The sequence below is a fragment of the Trachypithecus francoisi genome, unplaced genomic scaffold, assembly GCF_009764315.1.
Source record: "Trachypithecus francoisi isolate TF-2019V2 unplaced genomic scaffold, Tfra_2.0 Contig01117, whole genome shotgun sequence".
Taxonomy (NCBI): domain Eukaryota; kingdom Metazoa; phylum Chordata; class Mammalia; order Primates; family Cercopithecidae; genus Trachypithecus; species Trachypithecus francoisi.
In genome coordinates this window covers 6,089-29,965 of record NW_022681153.1, presented here as the reverse complement: position 1 = coordinate 29,965, position 23,877 = coordinate 6,089, and the positions used below count along the sequence as shown (strand labels likewise).

Here is a 23,877-nt window from a genome sequence, read left to right as displayed (position 1 = left end):
GCAGGGAGCAGGTGGAGATGGTCCTTCAAGGCCTGGTGCTTCACACGGGCAGCCAGCCGTGGACCAAGACACAGCTGGAGAGGGGCCTGAACCCAGAGCGTCTCCAGGAGGAGGAGGGAGCCAGGAAGGGCAAAGGTATCCGGAAGAAAGGGGGCAGGCATGGAGCCAGGTCCCCAGGGAGGCTGCAGTCTTCTTTCTCTGTTCATGGACTGGTTGTTGGTTATTTTGAGTTCTCAAAGTCATCCACTCGATGTGGTCCAGAGAAAGTTCCCAGGGGTCTGAAGCCCGGAGCAGGCCTTGTGCTTTTCCGAACACTGCGTGTTGTCTCAGGGTTACCGTCAATGGCTAATTCTAGCGTGTCTTTTGTTGAAATCTGCAGAAGAGCCTCAACCCAGCACCAGCTTTTGAAGAACTTATAAAACTTGTGTTCTTCTGATTCTGAGATTTTTGCCTGAAATGCCTCGTACATTTTTAACTAGGTGTTGTTAACACTTGTGTGACGGCATTTGGAGCTCTGTATTTTTGCGATGTGCTAGCTCTGAGGATGTTTAAGATTAGATTCCTAGAAATCAGATTATAGGAGCTCTCGGCCACGCTTCATGAGTTCTGTTTTGACCCCTCATAGTGGATCCCGTTGCGGTGGCTATTCTTAGTATTTGTGGAACACCTGACTCGTGATGCTAGGAGAATGTGATTTGTTTTCTTTGTAAGCCTAAAGTCTAATGACCTTGTAGAGTCTTTATACCCGTCTCTTATAAATCAGCTTTAATATACTTGAAAGTGTCCTCATTGTGCCCTTGAAAAGCAGGTGCACAGTTTAAAAGTCATCCTTTGGAAACGCTTGTCTTCAGCCTGTGCCCTTTGTCTGTTTTGTTTCCTTCACTGCAACATCATGAAACAGGGACAAGGGCTAGAATCTGTTTCATACAGAGAACTTGAAACAAGGACAAGGACTAGAATGTGTTTGATACACAGAGCTGAACTGTGCGGAGCGACCTGCTTTGCCGACGTCTGTTTCTGTCTTGAGAGGGAACCCAGGCCTCTTGACTTTTCCTTTTGTACATTTTCCAAAAGATTATTTTTTCCTCTCTCGGGTCCATTCCACTGTGGGATTCTCTCCTAAGGCTGTTTCTTTGCCTTCCATTTTGACAACTATGATGTAGTTTCCGAGATGATAGAAGGGTAGTGAAAAGGCCTGGGAAAGAGAAAGCAGGAAGGGAAGAAATGATCTCATGATTTGAGTCAGAAGGAAATAAGGAAATCACTCAGACAGGAACGCTATTACCAGCGGGTCCGATCCCAGGAAGTGGGATTGAATAAGTGGCATCGTATCACACACCTCTGTTTTACATTGTTGCTGTTGCCAGGGGTAACGAAAAGAACGAGTATATTCATTCTGAGGTCAAACATATATCTTTGCTGACTCTGACTAGAATTAGCAGAATTCGTGCAGTTCAAGTTTGAGAATACCTTTACAGAAGAGGGTCTTCGTGCACGTGTGCCTATTTCTATTTATATGTTCACACGTATTGGAGTATAAGTGTGTGTGCTGTGTGTGAGACCTCAGTATTTGAAAGAAGAAATGTGCAGTAGAGCTTATTAATTATGAGAAGGTACATTTGGGGGATAAACCACTTTGTTTAGAATTGAATAATGGGGTCTTTGAGGGGTGTATATATGTATGTGTGTTTGCATTTCTGTGTATGAAAGTGTGTATTGCATGTATATGTGTCGTGCATGTATGTGTGCCTTTGTGTGTACTGTACATGTGCACGCATGTGTATATGTGTGCATGTGTATTTGTGTTGCATGTATGTGTGTGCCTGTGTTACATGTTTAGGCACGACTGCACATATGTGCAAGTAGGCATGCATGGATGCTCGTGTGTGTATAGTTATACATGTATATTTGTGCATGTTATGTCCACGCATTTACATATGTATATGTGTCAGAATGTGTATGTATATGCATGTGTGTTTGAGTGTTGTGCCTATGCTTGTGCGTGTGTGTTTGAGTGTTGTGCCTATGCTTGTGCATGTGTGTTTGAGTGTTGTGCACATGCTTGTGCGTGTGTTTGAGTGTTGTGTGTACGTTTGTGCGTGTGTGTTTGAGTGTTGTGTGTATGTGTCTGCATGTGTTATGTGTTTGTATTATGTGATTATGTGAACGTGTGTGCATGTGTGAATGTATGTATTGCATGTAGGTGTGCGTGTCCATGTGTATGTGTGTGTGTGATATGTGTCTGTGCATGCATGCATGTGCACATTGGATTTGTGAATCCTCCCTGGGAGGGGCATGTTCCTGGAGACAGTGCATGGGATCCTCCGCTGTCCTCTCAGGGACAGAGACATTGTGAAAGTTCGAGCCATTAGGTAAACATGCCTGATGTTATATGAAATATATATTTAAATATACTACTGGGGTTAAATATATGTTAAATGGGTGCAAAGCTGTTATATTGCATTAAAAGTCATGTTAGTACTTCCTGGTTAAAGGCTTTGTGAATGATTTCCTGTACATGGGACATAACACACCACACAGAATTACAGCGGATCAATGGTATTTGCCAGGAAGTCTGGCTTACGATTGGTATTTCTAGGTGCAGACATGCAGGTTGAGCTTTGCTGGACTTAGAGGAGGGTCATTGACTCTGCCCACTGAATGATACCAGCGTCTCTGCTGCTACCTTTTTCTGCCGGCTTCATCCAGAGCTGGGACAGCTGCTCTGAGACGCATTGTACTTTTCTCTCCATAAAAATCTGCAGCATTTGTTAGCAGTCCAGTAGCAGACCGAGTGGCAGGTCCAGGGGCAGGTCCAGCTGCAGGTCCAGCGTCAGGTCCCGAGACAGGTCCAGCGGCAGGTCCAGTGTCAGGTCCAGGGGCAGGTCCAGCCGCAGGTCCAGCCAACTTTCCACATGGCCCATGTGAAATGTACCTGTTTGGACGAACAGAGGCAAGATGGCGCACTTCCGGGTTCTTCATCCCCCCCCCCAACTTTTCCCGCGCGCGCGAAAATGCAGCTGACGCCCGGGAAGGTGCAGACCAACTGGGCATGCGCCAGGTGACGTCAATCTGAAGAGAGCAAGATTTACCTGGTCGCACCTGCGGAACGCCCCCGGACACGCCCGTGCCCCGCCTATCGCCCTCCCACTCCCAGAAAAGCCGCTCCGGACCAGTGCCACGCGCGGACTTCCCAGCTTCCCCACTGCGGTCGGGACTGCCGGAACTCCGTCCGAGGGCAGCATGGAGAACTCTGTGGGCCCTCAGTTGCCGGAGGCCAACAGACCTCTCCTTACCCACCTTCTTCCCCTGAAGCTAGGTGACCAAAATAAACTTGCAGTTTTGCTCCTACCCTTGCCTAGTCGCTGGTTCCTTTGCGCCCGCTCTAGTGGTCTTAGAAAAACAAGTCAGTTGTGCCGAACCCGGGAGGAGACCCCTCCTCGGGGCCCCCAGGGCCTGGGGAGCCTCCTCCTCCTCCTCGCTCCACGCCGCAGACGGACCAGGACCTGAGACCCGCTTCCCTCACTCTCACACGGCCTCTCTGGGGTAAGTGCCCTTGTCTCCTCTTTACCTCCCTCGGCCAGAAATCCTGCGCAGGTCCGGGGTCCATTTGGAGCCACCACGTGGCTCGGGAGACCCGTTCAGGACGGAGACGTCCGCCTGAAGGTAATCTCCACTTAGGCTTCAAGAGCCTCTCGTCTGTCTCTGCTGGTTCCAAAGGACGCTTTGAAGCCAGGCAGGGATCCATTCCCATGTCCATTGGGTCCATTGTGTCGGTAAAGAGGAAACAAATGGGAAACCCCCAGTCCAAATTTCCAAAGAGCACCCCCTTGGGGTGCCTCCTAGCCAATTTAAAACCTTACAGCTTGAACAAGACCTTAGGAGGAAGCGGTTAATTTTCCTTTCCACTGTGGCGTGGCCCTGATACAAACTAGACAATCAGTCTCAGTGGCCACCGGAGGGCACCCTAGATCGCAATGTTCTGACCGACCTCAGCAATTTCTGCCAGCGGTTAGGCAAGTGGTCTGAAATTACGTACATACAAGGCTTTTGGGCCTTACGCTCTCGTCCGACCTGTGTAGCCGTGCTCTTCGGCCCAAGTTATGCTAGCCAAGGACGCTGGCTCACAGGAACCCGAAAAAGAGGAGTCTTCATTCCTTTCTGTTCAGCCGAGGATCTAGGGTTTCCCTCACTTCCGCCCTATACTTCTCCTCCCTCCGCCCGGACTCCTCCTTCCTCTTCCTTACCTACTAGTAATCCACTCAGTCCCGTGCTTCCTTCGGGGCCCCCAACTGGCTGTCTTGAGTCTCCTGTCTCTGCACACACCCGCTCTAAGTGCCCTGCTGATGCCTCCACTCCTGCCCCACACCCTCCTACAGTGTTAGCGCCTTTGCGAGAGGTGGCTGGGGCGGAGGGGGTAGTCAGAGTACATGTCCCTTTTTCATTGGCCGATCTTTCCAAAATTGAAAAGCGTTTAGGGGATTTCTCAGCTAATCCCATCGTTTACATAAAGGAATTTAGATATCTTTGTCAGGCCTATGACTTAACTTGGCATGACCTCCAGTTATCCTAACCTCCACCCTAAACCTGAGGAGCAAGAGCGCATCCTAGCGGCCGCCAGGCAGCACGCCAACCAACTACATTTAACTGATGCCACCATCCCACTAGGGGAGCAAGCAGTCCCCTCGGCAGACCCAGACTGGAACTACCAAGCAACCAGCCTGGGCGCCGTAGGCGAGACATAATGGTTCAGTGTTTGTTGGCTGGTATGCAAACAGCCTCAAACAAAACTGTAAATTTTAACAAATTAAAAGAAATTATTAAAATCCAGAAGAAAATCCAGCCGCATTCTTAAATAGGCTGACTGAGGTTCTAACCCAATATACCCGGTTAGATCCGGCCTCCCCCACAGGGGCCACCATTTTGGCGTCTTATTTCATTTCTCAATCAGCTCCTGACATTCGTAAGAAACTTCAAAAGGTAAAGGATGGTCCTCAGGCACCAATACAAGATCTGGTTAAATTAGCCTTTAAGGTCTATAACTCCAGAGAGGAGACGGCTGAGGCAGTGCGACAGGCATGCCTCAAACAGAAGGCCCAACTCCTAGCAGCGGCTTTACGGCCCAATTTAACCCCAGACCAGAGAGTACACACTCCGCAGACTCCAAGGCTACGAAAGGAGCCTGCTATAAGTGCGGCAAGGCGGGACACTATGCCAATAGGTGTCTGCAAGGTCCCCGAGCCCCAATGCAGCCTTGCTATAAGTGCAAGGCATCAGGACATTGGGCCAGTGAATGTCCTAAGCCTCGTCTACCAGCAACCCCCTGCCCTGCTTGCCAGCAGGGAGGACACTGGAAGTCTGATTGCCCCACCCTGAGAACAGGTGCTGCGTCTCCACGTGACCCCCTTTCCCAGGATCCTGGGAGCTCCTTCCAGCTCCTACATCTGGACGACAATGACAACTGAAGGTGCCGAGACTCGGGGACCCCCATCACCCTCGCCGAGCCGCGGGTAACTCTCCTGGTAGCGGGTAAGACAATAATTTTTTAATCAACAGCGGGCTACCTATTCTGTTTTGCCGTCCTTCTCTGGACCTAGCCTTCCATCCAATATCTCTATAGTAGGAGTAAGCGGAAAGCCATCCACCCCACGAAAAACTCCACTCCTCAGTTGCTGCCTGGCCAACAACTACTCTGCACACTCATTCCTCATTCCCAGCTAAAGAGGGCCCCCACCGGGAACAATCAGTGGACATCAGTTCAACTTTCCCCCACTCGCCTCAAACTTACAAAACTTTCTTAACTAGTTCATGCTCCCTGACCCCTGGCGCTTAGCTCGCTTTCTCACCATCTTCTACATAAACCTATAAGACTTTCAATACATAACCCCCAGACCCATATCTACCTCCAGACAATAGTCCAGAGCAGTGGTTCTCCCATCTCCTAACCTTCATTGAACATCTCCAGTGGCAAGGGACACTCCGTGACTACACGGAAAATGAAGTCTCATTTTATACTTATATTGCTGTTTCACTCATACACTCAGACCTTTGCTAGTCCGCCTACTGTATGGCAATTTTTTTCTCATCACTGAAACTTGGCCACAAGACAGCCGAACACACTCAGTAGTACATAGCTCTGCCAGTTGCCTTCCTTAAGGCTATCAAACTTCTCTCCACACAATAGAGACCCCTTTCTCATGGCTCGCACTTATCTGCCAAAGGCTAGACTTAACCTACACTGTGAATATAACCAATCTCTCCCACTGCTTCCTCTGTGAGGCTTTAGAAGGCCCCCACCTAGTGGCAGCCCCCTGCCCATGGCCTTCAACACAACTGGTCAAAATCCCACAATTCACTTACACTCCAGGCGCCACTATACCAGAAATCCAAACGCCCAATCCTTCCTTTCCGTTCAACTCCAAATTCATCCTGAGGTAATCATGCTCAGGCACCCAATGGAGGCCACACAGCCCCCATTGAAGGCTATTTCTCATCCAAACTGCCCGATCCTTCCTTCCATTATTCAACTCCAAATTCATCCTGAGGTAATCATGCTCAGGCACCCAATGGAGGCCACGCAGCCCCCATTGAAGGCTATTTCTCGTCCAACTGCCCGATCCTTCCTTTCCGTTATTCAACTCCAAATTCATCCTGAGGTAATCATGCTCAGGCACCCAATGGAGGCCACACAGCCCCCATGAAGGCTATTTCTCGTCCAAACTGCCCAATCCTTCCTTCCGTTATTCAACTCCAAATTCATCCTGAGGTAATCATGCTCAGGCACCCAATGGAGGCCACACAGCCCCCATTGAAGGCTATTTCTCGTGCAACTGATCTCTCTCTAAAACTCTTAACCATATAGCCATTAACTGATCCCTCTATGTCCCCATGTCCTTGGTCCCCAGTCTAACTTTATACAGCCAGGCAGAAGTAGCAGAGCTTTTCCAGCAACTTTCCATGCCACTACGCCACCCCCGTAAAAAAAAACGGGCTGTTTTCCTCCCTCTAGTTATTGGAATCAGCTGAAAGCCTGGCCTCCCTGCAGCGCCGAACTACCTCAATAGCCTAAGTAGCTGCCCAAAACAGGCGAGCCCTAGACTTGCTTACAGCTGAAAAAGGAGGCACTTGTCTCTTCCTTGGAGAAGAGTGCTGCTATTATGTTAGCAAGTCAGGCCTAGTAGACACTAACATTCAAACCCTCAAAAAATAAAAAACTGAGATACAAAACCTTAACACCCCAACCTTGCCGGGACCTTCCTTCTGGGTTTTGCCCATATTCCGACAAATGCTTCCATACCTCGTTCCTATACTAATACTGTGCCTTATTTTTTCTTCATCCGTACGTCCAAATGCCAACCATGGGCCCCGACCTTAACGACGCCCCTTAACAGCAGGAAGTAGCCAGACAGACCACGGCGCCCCTTTATCACTATTACCAATAAAAGGTTGGACTGTTTGGACGAACAGAGGCAAGATGGCGCACTTCCGGGTTCTTCATCCCCCCCCCCAACTTTTCCCGCGCGCGCGAAAATGCAGCTGACGCCCGGGAAGGTGCAGACCAACTGGGCATGCGCCAGGTGACGTCAATCTGAAGAGAGCAAGATTTACCTGGTCGCACCTGCGGAACGCCCCGGACACGCCCGTGCCCCGCCTATCGCCCTCCCACTCCCAGAAAAGCCGCTCCGGACCAGTGCCACGCGCGGACTTCCAGCTTCCCCACTGCGGTCGGGACTGCCGGAACTCCGTCCGAGGGCAGCATGGAGAACTCTGTGGGCCTCAGTTGCCGGAGGCCAACAGACCTCTCCTTACCCACCTTCTTCCCCTGAAGCTAGGTGACCAAAATAAACTTGCAGTTTTGCTCCTACCCTTGCCTAGTCGCTGGTTCCTTTGCGCCCGCTCTAGTGGTCTTAGAAAAACAAGTCAGTACCCTCTCCTTCCATTATTTATTTATTTATTTATTTCTTTGAGCAACGTGGCTGTTTATTTCACCTGGGTGCAGGTGGGCTGAGTCCGAAAAGAGAGTCAGTAAAGGGAGACAAGGGTGGGGCCGTTTTATAGGATTTGGGTAGGTAAAGGAAAATTACAGTCAAAGGGGTGTTGTTCTCTGGCAGGCATGAGTGGGGGTCACAAGATGCTCAGTGGGGGAGCTTTTTGAGCCTGGATGAGCCAGGAAAATGAATTTCACAAGATAATGTCATCGCTTAAGGCAAGGACCGGTCATTTACATATCTTTTGTGGTGGAATGTCATCAGTTAAGGCGGGGCAGTGCATTTGCACTTCTTGTGATTCTTCAGTTACTTCAGGCCATCTGGGCGTATACCCTCCACTGTAAGAGTTATCCAAAGCGTCTGTGATGGTCCAGGAAGCTTCCGAGGCGATGGGACAGCGTCAATCTTCAGCCGCTAAGCCGAGAAGGTGTGGGAAGGAGTCAGTCAGAGAGCCTTGGGCCAGAGCTGCAGGGGCTCTGGGAGTGGCTGCTGGGCGAGTTGGGCAGTCCGACTTCCAGTGGGGTCCCACACACGGGACATGGCTTAGGAGGAATCCCGGGCTGCGGGCATTCCTTGGCCCAGTGGCCAGATTTCCGGCACTTGTAGCAAGCTCCTGGGTGAGGAGGTTCTGGAGGAACCCCTGGCAGCTGTCGTTCAGGCATTTGGAAGTTCCTGTGTGCTGGAGATGTGGCTGGGGTTTGTGTCACAGTGGGGACAAGGAATTGCAACTTAGAAAGAAGTTGGTACTTGGCTGCCTCTACTCTATTATTGTACACCTTGAAGGCGAGGTTCATTAAGTTCTGTTGTGGGGTTTGAGGGCCGGAATGTAATTTTTGGAGCTTTATTGAATGTCGGGAGCAGATTGTGTAATAAAATAAAATTTATATTAAGAATAAGACAGCCTTCTGACCTTTCAGGGTCTAGGGCTGAAAAGTGTCTCAGGGTGGCTGCTAAACAGGCCATGAACTGGGCTAAGTTTTTATATTTGATTAGAAAGAGCCTAAACACTAACTGATTTGGGAGAGGTCGGATAAAGAAAAAGGAGCATTAACCTTGACTATGCCTTCAGCGCTGGCCACTTTTTAAAGAGGTAATTGCTGGGTAGGTGGGGGAGGGTTAGTCGAGGAATGAAACTGTAAGCCAGACGGGGTGTGAGGAAGGCAGGTGATAAAAGGATTCTAGTGGAGGCTGAGGAAAAATTGGGACCTAACTTGGCCTGGCGAGGAGGACAGAGGTCAGATGGGTCTGTAGAAAAGGAAGACTGGAAAGACTCAGCGAAGCTTGGGGTTGGGACTGAGGGGACAGGCAGGAGGGAAAGAAGGAAGATTTGGGACGAGTTGCATTGGGAACAGAGACTAGGGAGGGACCGATGTGTAAAAGAATGCCTGGACGTCAGGCGCCTCATACCAGTTGCCCATTTTAGGACAAGAATTATTTAGATCTTGTAGGATGGAAAAATCGAAAGTGCCATTTTCTGGCTCTTTGGAACTACTGTTGAATTTGTATTGGGGTTAAGCGGCATCGTAGAAGAAAATAAGGCATTTAGGTTTTAGGTCAGGTGTGAGTTGAAGAGGTTTTAAGTTCTTGAGAACACAGGCTAAGGGAGAAGAAGGAGGAAGGGAGGGTGGAAGGCTGCCCATAGTGAAGGAGGCAAGCCCAGAGAAAAGAGAGAGTAGAGACACAGAAGGAATTCGGGGGTTCTTGCCCTCCAGAAAAGCAGGAAAGGGGTCGGGGAGTGGAAGTAATGGACTGGAGAGCAAAATTAAGAGGTCGGGGTTCTTTCCCCTCCCCCAGAAAAGCAGAGAAGGGGTAGAAACAGGGAGAGAAGGATTTGGGGTGCTTGTCCCTCTCCCAGAAAAGCAGAGAAGGGGTAGAGACAGGGAGAGAAGGGGGTGGAGGTGCTTGCCCCTCCCCCAGAAAAGCGGGGCTTGCCACTAAGGGTGAAGGACCAAGGGAGGCGTCCCTGCAGCGTGGTCAGACACCTCTGAAACGTGGGTGAGTAGTCAGAGAGGCGTCCCTGCAATGATTAAACACCAAGGGAAGGCTGCCTTCCCCAGTCTATGCCTTCCCCGGCGCCGGCGTTTTGGGTTCGTGGATAAAACGTGTCTCCTTTGTCTCTACCAGAAAATGAAAGGAATTGAAATTAAGAGAAGGGAGAGATTGAAGGGTGGCGCAAAGATTGAAAGGAGAAAGAGGTCGAGCCATAATGAGAGAGGTTGGAGAAGATGGTAAAAAGAGGCTGCTTACCCAATTTAAAATTGGTGAGATGTTCCTTGGGCTGGTTAGTCTGAGGACCAGAGGTCGTAAGTAGATCTTTCTCACAGAGCAAAGAGCAAGAGGACAGGGGATTGATCTCCCAAGGGAGGTCCCCTGATCCGAGTCACGGCACCAAAATGACATGCGCATCTGTGTGAAGAGACCACCAAACCGGCTTTGTGTGAGCCACATGGCTGTTTACTTCACCTGGGTGCAGGCTGGCTGAGTCTGAAAAGAGAGTCAGCCCCCTTCCATTTTTTAAAGCAGTAGTTATTAGTAGAGCCTACTGCCGTTTCTCCTTGAGCTCCTCACAGTGGATGGTAAGCATTTGCTTTATGAAAGCAAAGTTCCATACTCTTTGTGCTAAGTCTCCTCTGCCTTTCTGTGAGAGGCTAGAATTGGGATCGACCCTCAGCTGTGCCAGAGCCTTGGTACATGTCTCAGTTCTGGAATCTACTCTGTGTTTGTTGCCTTCTATCCACCGACAGCCGTCTGTCTTCCTGTCAGTCCTTCAACACGGAGTCCAGCAGTGTGCACACAGGTGAGCCTGTGTGAATGCTGGTTTTGTAGGATCTTATCGGGACCTTAGTCTTCTTTTCACTAGGAAATGAGACACTGCAGAGGACTTGCAGAAAAGCCCAAAGAAGCCGTATCAATAGAATCATAGAGACAGAATTTTATAACCATAGGAAATGGCATTGATTATCATGAAATGTGCATTTATGTGAGGCATAGTAAAGCATCACATTTCTTACAGGGTAAGAGCTTGGAAAAGAGATTATGAAAGTATAACTGACTCTACTCTTGTATCGTGGAACATGGTAAAATGATGCAAGGTATTGTATAGAATGGGACAAACAGAATAGAATTCTATAGAGTAGCGCAGAATAGAAGAAGTAGTGTAATGTTATATAGGGTAGCATAGAATAGAAGAAACAGTGTAACATTATGTAGTATAGTATATACAATAGGACAAATAGTATTACATGGTCTAGAATAGAACAAGTGGGATAGTATTGTAGAGTATACAGTTGAACTAATGACGGAGAATTGCATAGCATAATACAGTCTAGATTAGAACACACAGCATAGTATTAATATTACGTAGTGTGGTGTGGAATAGTAGAGTCACATGGCACAGAACACAGAGGATAGTGTTCTGTAGCACTGATGCCGGAGTTTTGCTCTTTAGCTTAGCTGGGTCCAGGTTCTTGTCTCCTGACCAGGAAGAAACAGGCACGGGGACATCGAAGAGTGAGTGCAGTGGAACTTATTAAGCTAAAAGTTAAGCTCTCAGCGAAAACAGGGGTCCTGAGAGCAGGTTACTGGTCGCCCCCTTCCCAGTTACTGCAAGGGCTTTTATATAGAATCTGATGGGGCTGGGCTCCCTGTCTAAGGAGCACATTTCTGGTGGTTCCACCCCATTCCCCCGTGTGCATGGGGACCCTTAGTCTGCTATGAGCATGTTTAGGCGAGCCCCCCGTGCAAGTCCCCCTATCTGCACAAAACATGGGCTGGAGGCTCTCTGGGACCCTTCTCTTACTGTCTGCCTAAAGCAAGCTGGCTAACTCCTTTCCGTATAGAAGAAAATAGAACAGAATAGAACAAGGCCGGGCGCGGTGGCTCAAGCCTGTAATCCCAGCACTTTGGGAGGCCGAGATGGGCGGATCACGAGGTCAGGAGATCGAGACCATCCTGGCTAACACGGTGAAACCCCGTCTCTACTAAAAATACAAAAACTAGGTGGGCGAGGGGGCGGGCGCCTGTAGTCCCAGCTACTCGGGAGGCTGAGGCAGGAGAATGGCGTAAACCCGGGGGGCGGAGCTTGCAGTGAGCTGAGATCTGGCCACTGCACTCCAGTCCGGGCGACAGAGCGAGACTCCGCCTCAAAAAAAAAAAAAAAAAAAAAAAACAGAATAGAAGAGATAGTACAGTATTTTATAGTATAGAATGAAGCTGTCGTATTCTATGGTAGGGAATGGAATAGTATAGAATAGAACACACAGATCGTACTAGTGTAGTATAGGATAGTATCCTCACGCAGCACGGAGCAGTGTTGTGCTCCCTATGTACAGAGTGGAACCAGCAGGAGAGCGTTCTTCAGTGGGGCATCACTGGCCCTTCATATTTCTTTGGTTCTGCAGAAATGAGGAGAGGGAGTTAAGAGAGGGGGAGGAGGTTGGCTTTCTTACTTTTAAGGCGCTCATTACCTCTTGGGTATCATTTGATGATCCCCTTTGGTAGTATTCTGTGAAGCAGTCTGTGTACTCTGTGTAGGGTGAAATGTTGGGCAGTCTGTGGACTCTGTAGGGTGAAATGTGGAGCAGTCTGTGGACTCTGTAGGGTGAAATGTGGGGCAGTCTGTGGACTCTGTAGGGTGAAATGTGGAGCAGTCTGTGGACTCTGTGTAGGGTGAAATGTGGGGAAGTCTGTGGACTCTGTAGGGTGAAATGTGGGGCAGTCTCTGTACTCTGTGTAGGGTGAAATGTGGGGCAGTCTGTAGACTCTGTAGGGTGAAATGTGGGGAAGTCTGTGGACTCTGTAGGGTGAAATGTGGGGCAGTCTGTGGACTCTGTGTAGGGTGAAATGTGGAGCAGTCTGTGGACTCTGTAGGGTGAAATGTGGAGCAGTCTGTAGACTCTGTGTAGGGTGAAATGTGGGGCAGTCTGTGGACTCTGTAGGGTGAAATGTGAAGCAGTCTGTGGACTCTGTAGGGTGAAATGTGGGGCAGTCTGTAGACTCTGTGGAGGGTGAAACATGAAGCAGTTGAGAAAGGATGAAGTCAGAAGTAGGTCAGCAGAGATGCACCAACTCTTGTAGGGTGAATGTGGAGCAGTCTGTGGACTCTGTGTAGGGTGAAATGAGGTGTTTTATGGAAATAGTTGTCTCCTGCCTGGCACATGGCAGAGCCTCCGTGGATCTTGCCGTGAGGACCCCTCTGATAACTTCTCTACAGTGCCCTCCACACTATAAATACCACACATTGTGGGAAGTCCGGGCCTTTTCAAAGGCTGGGTTTCATTTTAACAAAATTGGAATGCCCTGCATATTTGGAATGGCCAGATCATCCTGCACTTTTGACTTCACCTGTCCAGCTGGGTACACCTCCCTGCGTACTGCCAAGGTTTACGGCGGGATTCCCTGACGCCACTACCCTCACTGCCTGCACCTGAATCTGCTGTGGGGTCATTTCCTTATTGGACTTGTCTGGGGACCTCCTGAGGGGTGGATGGGTCAGGACTGGGTTATCTGGGGAAGGTGTTCACGGCATTCCTGTTTGCAGTCTGTGTCCCTGTGGGAAGAGATGCTTTTAGCACATCCGTTAATCCAGACGTGATTAGCAAAGGGTGTCTCTCCCAGGTAAGAGTTAGTGCGTCTCTGCTGAGCTTCTTCTGACTTCATCCTTTGTCAAGTCTGTTACAAAGGGAACTTTGGTTTCCCAAGGTTTAAGAATTAATGTCAAAGAGCAATTTAGTGTTCTTTTTGAGTCACCAGCCTTGCTGTGGATGATTCATATGTCCTTGGTGGTTAGGGCCACAGCACAATCGGTGGGCCGTCTGTTCCCCACCCTGGTGGATACTTTCCCACCCAAAGAAATGTATTCTGTTAACATGTCTCAATTAGAATATTTTAGTAGGAGACAGAGTTATGGCTCTTGTTTCAATTTGTAATAGATGATTACTGTAGCAGGCTCAAGGTTGAGACTTGCAGTGTAGCTCATGGAAAACATTGATTAGAAACACCCAAAATATATCACCAGCTTTGTTGCTGCAGCTCCAAGGGACTAGGAATGCATATCTATTTTTTTCTTTTGCTATTATTTATCATTTTATTTTTGAGACAGAGTCTTGCTCTGTCACCCAGGCTGGATTGCAGTGGCATAATCTCAGCTCACTGTAACCTCTGCTTCCAGGGTTCAAGAGAATCTTGTGTCTCAGCCTCCCGAGTAGCTGGGATTGCAGGTGCCTGCCACCATGCCCAGCTAATGTTTGTATTTTTAGTAGAGACAGGGGTCTCACTGTGTTGGCCAGGCTGGTCTTGAACTCCTGACCTCAAGTGATCTGCCAACCTTGGCCTCCCAAAGTGCTGGCATTACACACATGAGCCACCGTGCCTGGCCTGTTTTTGTTTTTTTGAGATGGAGTCTTGCTCTGTCGTCCAGATTGAAGTGCAGTGTCATGATCTTGGCTCACTGCAGCCTCCACTCACTGCAACCTCTGCCTTTCAGTTTGAGCAATTCTCTTGCCTCAGCCCTCCTAGTAGCTGGGATGACAGGCATGTGCCACCATGCCTGGCTGATTTTTGTATTTTTAGTAGAGACAGGATTTTGCCATGTTGGTCGGCTGGTCTTAAACTGTTGTCCCCATGTGATCCGTCCGCCTTGGCCTCCCAAAGTGCTGAGATTACAGGCATGGGCCACTGCACCCGGCCCTGTGTTTGACTCTTAAATCTTCTTTTTCTTTTTACTATTTCTCTTTCTGGACGGCCACCAGTGGATATGGAGGAAGAGTTCACAGATGTCCGTATTACATTTCTTTCTTAAATTAGCCTCCCTTGGACACTGCTATAGGGTACAGACGCATGAAGGGCTGAAAGGGTGGTTGCGTCCCAGTAGGTGTGAGCGTGGAGCTGGTCTGTGAGACTCCGGTGCTGGTGAAGGCACCCGTATGAGATGGGCTGGGATGGGGGTGTGCAGAGCCCTGACCGTGGCACACACCCTTCAGCTTTGATGTTTCAGGCCATTGCTCTGGTCATCAGTGAGCAGAAGGTCTAACAGCAGTGATATTTATCACTAGCTCTGTTGGCCAGTGTGTTAGGAGGGTGAACGTGTTTGACTTAAGCTGTTTGACGGGTTTGCATTTAAATAGACAACTGGTGACCTGGTGCCTGGACGCTTGCTCTGTGACCTGCCCCACGTGGCTTCTCCCTCTCGTATGCATTAGATGAGATGGGCGTGTTTAGGGTGGTGTGGCCGTAGACTGGAATGCATTAGAAGTGTAAACCCTGCCTCACGCCAGATCTGCCCCACCCCAGTGTGACTTTTGGAGGTGGAGGCCCAGCATCCTTCACCTGCCCTCCAGGTGGGCCTGAGGATGCTGAGGTTTCAGAGCGCTGCTTTGCTGGCACTCCAGCAAGTCCTGCTTAAAGAGGCCAGGATCTGAAATAGCAGGTTACCAAATTGTATAGCAGAAAAATAGAAACGTTTCCTTAGAATGGGTGTAGGAAGAAAAACGATTTCCTTCACATATCTGGAAAAGATTTCAAATTAGCAGGCACTATTTGGAATTATTAGTGGTCTCCTGTATTTCTTATCTTTTTTTTTTTTTTGATACAGGGTCTCACCCTGATGCCCAGGCTGGAGTGCAGTGGTGCAATCTTGGCTCCCTGCAACCTCTGCCTCCTGGACTCAGGTGATCCTCTCACCTCAGCCCCCTGAGTATCTGGGACTACAGTTACGATACCATACCTGGCTAATTTTTGTATTTTTTTTTTTTTGTAGAGACGGGGTCTTGCTCTGTTGCCCAGGCTGGTCTCAAATTCAAGCATTTCTCCTTCCTCAGTCTCCCAAAAATGCTTCTGTATCCCTGACCCAACAAGGAAGGACAAGAGGTGTGAGCCACACTCCCGGCCTCCTGTCTTTCCTTGTTGGAGCAGGGATGGAGCAGCACTTGACGCAGCTGACTTGAGTATATCTCATTTTGCTTTGTTTTCCTCACGGGTAACCTGGCAGTGCTGTGCACCAGTGCTGCTGGCCAGCTGTTTTTTCGATGGACTGGCAGAAAATCAAGCTGAGACCCGTGTTCCTTTCTCCCTGGGTACTGACCAGGTGGGAGAAGAAGGACGTTATCTGAGTATCATCTTCATGAGGGCTGGTGGGGAAACGTCAACTTTAAGGTGCCTGGGATCTAAGGCATGGAACCCAGAGTGCAGCGGAACGTAGTGGATGTAGCCTTGGGAGCAGAGACGTGCGGGCCGGTGCCCTCGTTCCTGGCGGGTTCTGAGTGGAAGAAAAGGTTAGTGAACCAGCCGAGGTCACGGAGCAACCTGCCAAGACCTGCCTGGATGTATGGCTGGCGTCCGTGCTGGCCCCAAAACTGCCCATTTGGGAATTCCTTGCAGTTTCCGACCCACCTAGGGGTCCGGAGAGCGTCCAAACCATGACCTCAAAGAACGAGGTGTTGCCTTGAGATCCTCCAAGGTGAGGGTAGGAATTTTTCTCTTTTTTTTGGCAATTAGCAATAATTTGTTGTGAATGATCTTGGACCTATTTTCCACTTCTTCGTATAGGAAGAGAGACAGAATAAAAAGTCTCAATGTGCCAGATGCCATGTAATGAAGTCGTGGGGTTAACATTGTTGATTATTACGTAACATCACGTTAATTGGAACATATTCACACGTGTCCACAGTATGTGTGTGTGCCCAGTCCGATGAGCACGTTGGGTTGGGGTCGCTGCTGGTTCATGCAGCCCCTCTGGGTGGTGCTTTCTCTGTGACTTGCCGATATTATGGGTACTAGTCAGTTTCCGAAGCCTCCGATTATGATGGGCATGACTATAAAGAAAATTAGAACAAATGCGTGGGCTGTAACGATAACGTTGTAAATATGGTCGTTGCCTAATAGGTTACCGGGCTGACCTAGTTCGGCTCGAATAAGAAGACTTAGGGCTATGCCTATGATTCCAGCCCATGCGCCGAAGAGTAAGTACAAGGTTCCAATATCCTTGTGATTTGTTGAGAAAAACCAACGGTTGGCGAGCATAGGTAGAACGAGGTAAAATAGCTGAGTAGGCGTTAGGCTGTAAACCTAAGGGCAGAAGTGAAGCCCTCTTTTTATCAGCCCCGAGGTGATTTTCATGTTGAATTACAAATTCAAAGGAGCAGCTTTGATTTCTGCCTGGGCTTCGCCAGCCTTTTTTTCCCTGTGGCGGGAGAAGTAGATTAAAGCCAGTTGATTAGGGTATTTAGCTGTTAACTAAATTTTTATGAGTTTGAGTCCCATTGATCTAGCAAGGGCTTAGCTTAATTAAAGTGATTGATTTGCGTTCAGTTGATGAAGAGTAGAGTTTTGCAGTCCTTATACATTTCAGAAATTAAGTGTGGTTTAACTTCCTAAGAGCTTTGAAGGCTCTTGGTCTTATTTAACCTAAATTTCTAGGGAATAGTTAGGGCTAGTGGGGAGATTGGTAGGAGGAAGGTGGTGAGAATAATGAGCGGGGGGATTAGGAGTGTGGATTTTGTGTTTTCGAATTGTCATTTTATTTTTACACTGTTAGATGTTTGGAGCAGTGTTATGGAGGTGGTATAGATTAGGCTTATATAGAAGTATAAGTTAAACAGGGTTATAATAATGATGATGATGGGGATGAGGAAGTTGTTGTTTTTTATAAGTTCTTGAATGGTAATTCATTTTGGTAGGAAGCCAGTTAATGGGGGTAAGCCTCCTATGGATAGAAGAGTGGATGCTATTAATGGTATTAATCAGGTTAACTTGTTTCAGGTGCGGGATAGTATGAGGGTTGTGGTGTTTGAGTTTAGGTTTAAGGTTAGGAATGCAGTGGTTGTTAAAATAATGTATACGGTTAGGTAAAGGATTGTGATATTCGGGTTGTATATTAGTGTTATCATTATTCAGCCTATGTGTGTAATTGAGGAGTATGCTAGGATTTTACGTAGCTGTGTTTGCTTGAGGCCTCCTCAGCTACCTGCTATGATAGATAGGATTGATAGGGTTAGGAGAATATTGATATTAGTTGAAGGGTGAATTTGATATATAATTGAGGTAGGGGCTAGTTTTTGTCATGTGAGAAGAAGTAGGCCAGGGATCAAGGGTGTTCCTTGGGTGACTTCTGGGACTCAAAAGTGAAACGGGGCTATTCCTAGTTTTATAGCAAGGGCTATTATTATGGCTAGAGATGAGAATTGATTGATGTCATTTATTATGGTTCAATGTCCGGAGAATAGGTTGTTGGAAATAATTGCTATCATGAGGACTATAGATGCGGTAGATTGTATGAGGAAATATTTGGTGGCAGCTTCTGTGGAGCGGGGGTTGTTTTTTAAATTAGAATTGGAGCAAAGGCCAGTGTATTTATTTCTAGGCCTGCTCAGGCAAGGAATCAGTGCGAGCTTAGTGATGTAATGAGAGTGCCTGTGATCATGGTGAGGTAAATAATAAGTTGGGCTAATGGATTAATTAGAACGGGAAGGGTGTAACCAACATTTTCGGGGTATGGGCCCGATAGCTTATTTAGCTGACCTTACTTTAGGATAGAGTGTGACAGGTAGCACGGAGAAATTTGGGTTCTCAGGAGTGAGTTCAACGCCTATGATTCTAGAAATAAGAGGGCTAAGACCTCTATTGTTTACTCTATCAAAGTAATTCTTTTGTCAGACATATTTCTGGGTTTGAGGGGGAATTCCGGAGATTGTAATGGGTGTTGAGATGTATCATATGTGGAATGCTAGTGTAAGTGGGAGGAAATTCTTTCATAGTTAATGTATGAGTTGATCATAAGGGAATCGGGGGTATGTTGCTCGAATTCATAGGAATAAAGAGGTCAAGAGTAGTGTTTTGATAGTAAAGCACGTTGTGAATAGTTCTGGGTGGTGAATGGGGTAAAATGTTCCTAGGAAAATTGTAGTTGTTAGGGCATCTATCATGATAATGTTTATGTATTCAGCTATGAAGAAGAGGGCGAATGGACCCGCGGCATATTCAATGTTAAAGCCTGAGACTAGTTCTGATTCACCTTCTGTGAGGTCAAAGGGAGCTCGGTTGGTTTCTGCTAGTGTGGAAATAAATCATATTATGGCTAAGGGTCATGATGGTAGGAGGAGTCACAGGTGTTCTTGTGTTGTGATGGGTGCGTGAAGGTTGAATGAACCGCTTTTTAGTAACACTGATAATAGGATAATAGCAAGGGTAACTTCGTATGAAATTGTCTGGGCGACGGCTCGTAGTGCTCCGATTAGTGCATAGTTAGAATTTGATGCTCATTCTGATCATAAAATGGAGTAGACAGCTAGGCTAGATGTGGCTAGGATAAATAAAAGTCCTAGGTTAAAACTGATTAGGGGATTGGGCATAGGGAGGGGTCCATAGTAGGAGGGCAATGGAAAAGGCTAGGGCCGGTGCAATGGTGTAGAGAGTAGTAGTGGAGGTTGAAGGTTTTAAGGGCTCTTTGGTGAAGAGTTTGACTGCATCGGCAAAGGGTTGTAACAGTTCCTAGGAGCCTACAATATTACGACCTTACGTAGCTGCATGTAGCCTAGCAATTTTCGTTCAGTAAGTGTGAAATGCTATGGCGGCTAGTACAGGTATGATGGTGAGTAGCAGATTTGTTGTGAACATAATGTTAAGAAGAGGAGTTGAACCTCTGATTGTAAAGTTTTAAGTTTTATGCAATTGCCGGGCTCTGCCATCTTAACAAACCCTGTTCTTGGGCCGTGTGTGTGATCTTTTGTTAAATTAAGACTAGGTCATTTATGGAATGAAGGCACTTTTTGAAGTGGGCCGCATTTCTCTTGTCCTTTCGTACAGGGAGGAATATATAATAGATAGAAACCGACCTGGATTGCTCCGGTCTGAACTCAGATCACGTAGGACTTGAATCGTTGAACAAACGAACCCTTGATAGCTGCTGCACCATTAGGATGTCCTGATCCAACATCGAGGTCGTAAACCCTACTTTTGATATGAACTCTAGAATAGGATTGCGCTGTTATCCCTAGGGTAACTTGTTCCGTTGGTCAAGTTATTGGATCAATTGTGGGCATTGCGCTTTGACTTGTTTAGTCTTGGCATAGGTCATTCGGAGGTTTAGTTATGCTCCGAGGTCACCACAACCAAAATTTTTAATGCGGGCGTAGTAGTTTGAGTCCGTGGATTTATGTGGGTTTTTGGCTGCATTAGTAAATTAAAGCTCCATAGGTACTTCTCGTCTTATTGTTTTATGCCCGCCTCTTCACGGGTAGGTCAATTTCACTGGTTGAAAGTAAGAGACAGTTGAAACCTCGTGTTGCCATTCATGCAAGTCCCTATTTAAAGAACAAGTGATTATGCTACCTTTGCACGGTCAGGGTACCGCGGCCGTTAAACATGTGTCACTGGGCAGGCAGTGCCTCTAATACTGGTAATGCTAGAGGTGATGTTTTTGGTAAACAGGCGGGGCTAGGCTTGCTGAGTTTCTTTTACTTTTTTTAACCTTTCCTTAAGTGCATGCCTGTGTTGGATTAACAGTACAAATAATACTGGCTTGTTTATATTTATTAATATTGGGCTGTTAAGCATTGGTGAAGTATTTCGATCTGATTTAGGCTTATGCGGTGGAGAAGGTGTTCATGTTACGCATACTAACATGATTGCTTCTATGGTGTAATAGATTAATCCAATGTGATGTGAGGAGTTCTATGAGATCTTTGGGATTTTTAAAGTAGTTGATGTTGAGCTTGAACGCTTTCTTAAATGATGGCTGCTTTCGGGCCAACTATGGAAGTTAAATTTTTTACTCTCTATGCAAGGTTTTTCCTAGTGTCTAAAGAGCTGTCCCTCTTTAGACTAGCAGTTAAGTTTACAGTGGGATTATGTAGTTCTGTGGGTAAACTTCAGGTTGAACTAAGATTCTATCTTGGATAATCAGCTATCACCAGGCTCGGTAGGCTTGTCACCTCTACCCAAAAATCTTCCCACTCTTTTGCCACATAGACGGGTGTGCTCTTTTAGCTGTTTTTGGGTAGCTCATCTGGTTTTGGGGAATTTGGCTTTCGTTGTCTTTGCGAAATGGTCTCTAGTTAATTCATTATGCAAAAGGTATAGGAGTGAGTCCTTGCTATTTGTGTTGGTTAATTTTTATTTCATCTTTCCCTTGCGGTACTATGTCTATAGCGCCTAGGTAAAATTTCTATCGCCTATACTTTTGTATATGTAAATGGTTTGGTATATGCTAATTTAGTAATAGTATTAATTGGATTTTTGGGCTAGTGTTGACTCAGGGCAATCAAGTAATATTGACATCTTCTGGGTGTAAGCTGGATGCTTTATATTGAGCTATGCCTTGTTTTATCCAAGTGCATCTTCCAGTACACTTACCATGTTACGACTTATCTCCTCTGTATAAATGTCAGGGGTGTTGAGTTAAGTTAGTCCTTAAATATATTTGAGGAGAGCGACGGGCGGTGTGTGCATGCTTCATGGCCTAATTCAATTAAGCACTCTATTCTTAATTTACTACTAAATCCTCCTAGGACTTTTAGATTTCATAAAAGTTATTGGAGGATTTTCTGGGGTAGAAAATGTAGCCCATTTTCCCCATCTCATAAGCTACACCTTGAGCTAACGTTTTTGCGTGGGCGTTTGTGCTTACTTTGTAGCCTTTGTTAGGGTTTGCTGAAGATGGCAGTATACAGGCTGAGCGAGGGATGGTGAGGTGGATCGGGGTTTATCGGTTATAGAACAGGCTCCTCTAGGGGGATGTGAAGCACCGCCAAGTCCTTTGAGTTTTAAGCTGTTGCTTGTAGTGTTCTGGCGAGTAGTTTTGTTGTTTTAACTATTGAAGTTTAAGGCTAAGCATAGTGGGGTATCTAATCCCACTTTGAGTCTTAGCTATTGTGTGTTCAGAACCTTTAAAGCCACTTTCGTAGTTTATTTTACATCAGCTAAGGTTTTACAATTTAGATGGAGTTTAGCTTTATTGTGTTAGATCTAAAACACTCTTTACGCTGGTGTCTGTTATCTCGGGTTAATCGTATGGCTGCGGTGGCTGGCACGAAATTAACCAACCCTAGATATAGCATAGTTTAGTTAAACTTTCGTTTCTTTCTAAAGATTTGTCACTGCTGTCTCCCGTGGGGGTGTGGCTGAGCAAAGTGTTTTGAGCTGCCTTGCACGTACTTGATACTTACTCCTCTTAGTCATTGTGACTTATAGGGTGTCTTCACCGGAGTGGGGATGCTTGCATGTGTAATCTTGCCAAGAGCTAATAGAAAGGCCAGGACCAAACCTATGTGTTCATGGGGTGTGTAGACCCGTCTAGGCATTTTCAGTGTCTTGCTTTGGATATATTAAGCTACATAAACGGGAAAGCATGTAGTTGTGGAGTACTGTCTTTGGGGTTGTGTTGGTAAGGGCGTGGGTTTGGTGTTGTGTAAGTATTTGGGAAAAGAAGGGGAGAATGGGCTCAAGAGTGGTTAGGTGAAGTAAATTTTTATTAGTTGAGGGAATGGCAGTTGGAGTTGTGCATAGCTAAAAGATGACAATGCAAGCTCTGGCCGGGTGAATGTGAAGCCTTTTGTTTTTGGGGTTTGGCAAAAGTGAATTTGTAGGGGAAGGCCGGAGATGATGGGGGAGGGGGGTTTGTTGTAAGTTTGTTATGATGATTGTGATATTGGCGGGGCGTGCTGAGCGGTTAACTATTGATATGTCTTTCAAGCATGGATTAAATAACAGGAGCGCCACTGTGCTTCACTTTGGGGACACGTTTAAGTACAAAAGTAATTTTAAAATTTCAGCATTATTTCAAGACAGCTGAGAGCCTATTAGCACAGAATCCCTGGTCTGAATGAAATCAAACAGTTCTTATTAATTATTCATGATACCATGAATATGTAGCCTTATTTTTTATAATTGCCTGTCTGTATAACTAACCTTTCATTTGGTTAAAGTACTTAACAGTAAGTAGAGCTGTAATTTCTACTGTTTATAAAGCATATGGAAGAATGTTTAAATGTTCAATTAGAACCACTTTTTTTAGTTTCATAGAGAATTTTTTTTCTTGTCAACGAGGATCTTTAATTATTTAAACCAAAAGAGAAAAACAGACCGGAAAAGAAAAACAACTAGTAAAGCTCGGAACTGCGAAGGTGGCATCGTTCCGTTAGTCTCGGGTTTTGCTTCCTGGGTTTGTGACGTGGTCAGAGTCCTTGTCTTTGATTTCCTAACACAAGTTGTTGAAGTTGGAAGTGAGTGTGAAATTGAGTTAGTCTAGCTTTATTCTTTCACGGATGAGAAGTGAATTATCTTCAGCAAGGTGGGTGCAGGCGTGGTCCCCGGGGGTCACTGTGGTGAACAGGCGGCCCTTGTGGGGAGCCAAGTTTGTCATCACTGGGACAGAGCCCAGGACACTTCCCTGGCTGGCCAGCCTCTTCCTAGAACCCCACACATTGCAAAGGATGGAGTCCAGATCTATACCATAAAGAAACGAGGGTGGTTACAGAAAGCACCCTGATCTCAGCTGAGTGGCTCTGAGCACCCCAACGTTGGGGCACCTCAGCATCCTGTGTGGCTCAGGCTGTGCCCAGCAGGGAGGCCGGCCTGATGGAGCTGCGGTCTCCACCCTGAGAGTGAGGGCTCCTTCCCCCAGCGCGGGTTAAAGCACCGTGTGTCCACCTGTGCAATGGCTGGTCCCAGTGGCCCTGGAGGGCTGAAACCCTGGGTCCTGCCACTGGTCCGGGGCATCCGTTTCCCCTTCCTGCAGTTCCTGTGTCTGTGTGTCCAGGGGGCTCCGGTCCCTGTCTCAGGACCATGGGTGAGGGGTCAAGTTCACCCGGGAGCTGGCACCGCTTGGAGCGGCCTGGTTCTGTGGATCCTCGCTGTGTGGCTCTGGAGCAGTTCTGTCCTCAGGAGAAGGATCCTC

At 47.2% G+C, this 23,877-nt stretch overlaps 2 long non-coding RNA genes across 3 annotated transcripts; one reads left to right on the top strand and one right to left on the bottom strand.

Annotated features, from left to right (window-relative positions):
* The first annotated feature begins 1,688 nt into the window (after positions 1-1,688).
* On the top strand, positions 1,689-20,287 carry LOC117090809. The gene is made up of 4 exons (XR_004440134.1): positions 1,689-1,699; positions 14,943-14,950; positions 15,843-15,854; positions 19,792-20,287. It is a non-coding gene; the product is annotated as an uncharacterized LOC117090809 (long non-coding RNA).
* On the bottom strand, positions 5,695-21,903 carry LOC117090805. 2 transcript variants are annotated; one of them, XR_004440133.1, is made up of 3 exons: positions 21,347-21,903; positions 7,371-7,383; positions 5,695-5,706 (listed from the first exon to the last, which is right to left on the bottom strand). It is a non-coding gene; the product is annotated as an uncharacterized LOC117090805 (long non-coding RNA). The 2 variants fall into 2 exon arrangements; XR_004440132.1 differs by lacking the exon at positions 21,347-21,903 and adding an exon at positions 19,175-19,329.
* Positions 21,904-23,877: the final 1,974 nt, after the last annotated feature.